The following is a 5,000-nucleotide window of genomic DNA, read 5'->3' as shown; positions in this document are numbered from 1 at the left end:
TGTGTGTGTGTGTGTGTGTGTCTGTGTCTGTGTGTGTGTGTGTGTGTGTGTGTGTGTGTGTGTGTGTGTCTGTGTGTGTGTGTGTCTGTGTGTGTGTGTGTGTGTGTGTGTGTGTGTGTGTGTGTGTGTGTGTGTGTGTGTGTGTGTGTGTGTCTGTGTCTGTGTCTGTGTCTGTGTGTGTGTGTGTGTGTGTGTGTGTGTGTGTGTGCAAGTTTCAGGGTACAAATCAGTTCTATGTTTATTTCCCTCTCAGCAGTGATTACCGGCCCAATCTGTCTGTTTGACACAGGAAACATCACACACACACACGCACACACACACACACACGCACACACACACACACACACACACACACACACACACACACACACACACACACACACACACACACACACACACACACACACACACACACACACACACTGCTGTAAAGCCGTCAGCATGTATCAGAGTCGACTGTTAGTCCGAGGTGGTCTTAGGACTCTCTGTTTCCACTCTCCATCCCTCCTGACTCATACATAAATAAACATTCCACTAACCTGGAACTGTGCTGCCACACACACACACACACACACCCTAGTCTACACGTTTACCTGTCACACACAACCTGTTTTCCTTTATTTCCACTAGATGGCGACAAAGCTACATCCATCCAGTCTGACTGTCTCAATGACACTACAGTATAAATGAATGGACAAAGCCATCGATCACGTGACACCATTCATTCCTATGTGAAGACTCTGTAGAGAACCACAGTATGAGTCATAGTACCCATAAAACCTAGCAGTTCCAATAGAATTTCCACCATTCATTTGTACTATACGGAATATTACACACAATACAAAGACGTTTTGACATCCATGTTAATCTCTCGGACAAGTTGACTGTTATCAATATAAGAAAAGGAAAAATGATTGGAGTCTGAGACGGGGGTTCGGGGGGAGCACGATACACCCGGACAGGACCAACCAGGCACGATATAACCCCACTTACTTTTTCAGGGTGGATTTATTACTGTCACTTTTAGTGAGCCATGAATTATGTTCAACATAGGAGGGCCAAGCACAGGAAGCAGCTCTTTCAGTAGTTTAGTTGGAATAAGGTCCCGTATGCAGCTTGAAGGTTTAGAGGCTATTACAATTTCATGAATATGTCAAGATATACAGGATAAAAAATGTGAGTGTCTCCCTTAATCCTAGGTCCTGGAAGCTCTGTGCAGAGCCTGGGGGCGGCCCTTTAGAAAGTCCAGGATCCAGTTGCAGAGGGAGGTGTTTAGTCCCAGGGTCCTTAGCTTATTGCTAAGCTTTGAGGGCACTATGGTGTTAAACTCTGAGCTGTAGTCAATGAATAGCATTCTCACATAGGTGTTCCTTTTGCCCAGGTGGGAAATGGTGGTGTGGAGTGCAATAAAGACTGCATCATCTGTGGATCTGTTGGGGCGGTATGCAAATTGGAGTGGGTCTAAGGTTTCTGGGATGATGGTAATGTGAGCTATGACCAGCCTTTCAAAGCACTTCATGGCTACAGACATGAGTGCTACGGGTCAGTAGTCATTTAGGCGGGTTACCTTAGTGTTCTTGGGCACAGGGACTATGGTGGTCTGCTTGAAACATGTTGGTATTACAGACTCAGACAGGGATAGGATGGAAATGTCACTGAAGATACTTGCTAGTTGATCAGCGCATTACATCCTGGTAATCCGGCTGGCCCTGCGGCCTTGTGAATGTTGACCTGTCTAAAGATCTTACTCACATCGGCTGCGGAGAGCGTGATCACACAATCTTCTGGTACAGCTGGTGCTCTCATGCACGTTTCAGTGTTACTTGCCTTGAAGCGAGCCTAGTAGTAGTTCAGCTAGTCTGGTAGGCTCGTAACACTGGTTAGCTCTTGGCTTTGCTTCCCTTTGTAGTCTGTAATGGCCTACAGGCCCTACCACATCCGACGAGCATCAGAGCTGGTGTTGTACGACTCGATCTTAGTCCTGTATTGACGCTTTGCCTGTTTGATGGTTTGTCAGAGGGCATTGCGGGATTTCTTATAAGCTTCCGGGTTTGATTCCTGCTCCTTGAAAGCAGCAGCTCTAGCCTTTAGCTCAGTGCGGATTCTGCCTGTAATCCATGGCTTCTGGTTGTGGTATGTACTGTATGTACGGTCACTGTGGGAGCGACGTCATCGATGCACTTATTGATGAAGTTAATGAAGGATGTGGTGTACTCCTCAATGTCATCAATGCACTTATTGATGAAGCCAGTGAAGGATGTGGTGTACTCCTCAATGCCATCGATGCACTTATTGATGAAGCCAGTGAAGGATGTGGTGTACTCCTCAATGCCATCGATGCACTTATTGATGAAGCCAGTGAAGGATGTGGTGTACTCCTCAATGCCATCGATGCACTTATTGATGAAGCCAGTGAAGGATGTGGTGTACTCCTCAATGCCATCGATGCACTTATTGATGAAGCCAGTGAAGGATGTGGTGTACTCCTCAATGCCATCGATGCACTTATTGATGAAGCCAATGAAGGATGTGTGTGTACTCCTCAATGCCATTGGAGGAATCCCAGAACATTTCCAGTCTGTGCTAGAAAAGCAGTCCTGTAGCTTAGCATCTGCTTCATCTGACCACTTTTTATTGATCTAGTCGCTGATGCTTCCTGCTTTAATTTTTGCATGTATGCAGGAATCAAGAGGATGAAATTATGGTCAGATTTGCCAAATGGAGGGTGAGGGAGAGCTTTGTATGCGTCTCTGTGTGGAGTATAGGTGGTCCAGATTTATTTTCCCTCTGTTTACACATTTAACATGCTGGTAGAAATTTGGCTAAACTGATTTAAGTTTCCCTGTATTAAGGTCCCCGGCTACTAGGAGCCTCTGGGTGAGCGTTTTCTTGTTTGCTTATGGCGGAATAAAATGAAATCTCTCTTGGTAGATAGTGTGGTCTGCAGCTTATCATGATAAATTCTACCTCAATAGCTCAAGACATCCTTAGATATTGTGCATCAACTGTTGTTTACAAAAATACATAGACCGCCGCCCCGCTGCCCCTTGAATGTAATCAGAGGACTAATATTAATACTATGCATGCCAGTCTCTCTTGGCTAAGTATAAAGGAGACAGTGACTGCATCACTTCTTTTTATAAGAAACATGTTGAAAATCCCAAATTATTTGCAGTCAACTTACACACAGCTCTGACACACACACTTACCCCACCAAGCATGTCACCAGGGGTCTTTTCATAGTGCCCAAATCCAGAACAAATTCAAGAAAACAAGAATATTATATAGAGCCCTTTTTGCATGGAACTGCCTTCCATCTCATATTGCTCAAATAAGCAGCAAAACTGTTTACATAAAGCAACACCTAACGGCACAACCCTTCTCCCCTAAAACAGATAAAGCAACACCTCACGGCACAACCCTTCTCCCCTACTGGACCCAGATAGTTTGTGTCTATGTATTGATATGTAGGCTACTTGTGCCTTTTTAAAATTAATGTAGTTCTGTCTTTGAGCTTTTCTTGTATGTTGATGTTCTCTATTATGTATCATGTTTTGTGAGAATCCCAGGATTTTGCTACAGCTAATGGGAATCCTAATAAAATACCAAATACCTACCGTCTTACCAGACACCCTGTTCTATCCTGCCGGTACATCGTATAACCAGCCAGCTGTATGTTGATATTGTCGTCGTTCTGCCACAACTCCGTGAAGCATAAGATGTTACAGTTTTTAATGTTCCGTTGGTAGTTTTATCTTCCCTCTAACTCAACCATTTTATTGTCCAAAGATTGCATGTTTGCTAGCAGAATTGAGGGAAGTGAGGGTTTATTCGATCACCTCTGACTTTTCAGCAGGCAGCCTGCCCTCCGGCCTCTCTTTCTCCACCTCCTCTTCATGCAGATCACTGGGGTCGGGACTGTTCCCGAGGGAGCCGTATATCCTCCGGCTCGTCAAAGTTGTGAAAGAAGAAAAAGGATTCTGCTAGTGCGAGGTGAGTAATCGCAGTCCTGATCTCTAGAACGATAGCGGAAACAAGAGACGATAGCGGAAACATTATGTACAAAAAGAGTAAAAAAATAAGGGTATTACGCATGTTTAAATTTAGATCCTCAGATAGTTAACCGTTTTTTGTACTTCAATGTCATTGGAAGTACAAAACTAGATCCATGGTATGACTGTGACAGTGAGTAGGCTCGGAGACATGCTGGACAAAACCCACTGAGTCGATGATGGCTCCGAAAGCCTTTTGGAGTGGGTCTGTGGACTTTTCCATGTGAATATTGAAGTAATCAAACATTGCAATATTATCTGCCATGACTACCATGTCCGATAAGAATTCAGGGAATTCAGTGAAGAATGTTGTAAATGGCCCAGGAGGCCAGTTAACAGTAGCTATAAAAAGTGATTGAGTTGTATAGATTTCATGACTAGAAGCTCAAAAGATAAAAACGCCGTTTTTTTTTTGAAATTTGCAGTCATAAATGCTAGGAACACCTCCGCCTTTACAGGATGCGCAGGGGACATGGTCACTAGTGTAAGGAGGAAGAGAGGCCTCATTTAACACAGTAAATTCATCAAGCTTCAGCCATGTTTCAGTCAGGTCAATCACATCAGTATTATGATCAGTTATTAGATCACTGACTATGACTGCATTGGAAGTTCTCACATCTAGTCCCGCTCGACGTCGCCGGTCTACTACCCATCGGTCCTGGCAACCCATCATTACGCACACCTGGCAACCATCATTACGTACCTCATCATTAGGCACACCTGGACTTCATCACTACTGATTACTTCCCCTTTATCTAGAACTCCGTTGTATCACCTATTAGGTAGTATTGGTTTCCTGTTTTCATGTTTGCCCCTGTGCTTTGGAACATAGACGCGGGCATGCGCCTGCTACATGTCCTCCGGAGCACACCTATGTTCCCACGGAGGTAAGTGCTGTGCTATTGACCTGGGTGCACACATCCCTTGCCACTGGACACCCAGGTGCTT

Source organism: Oncorhynchus kisutch, linkage group LG15 (assembly GCF_002021735.2).
Source record: "Oncorhynchus kisutch isolate 150728-3 linkage group LG15, Okis_V2, whole genome shotgun sequence".
In the NCBI taxonomy this organism is placed as follows: Eukaryota; Metazoa; Chordata; class Actinopteri; order Salmoniformes; family Salmonidae; genus Oncorhynchus; species Oncorhynchus kisutch.
This window is presented reverse-complemented; position numbering follows the sequence as displayed.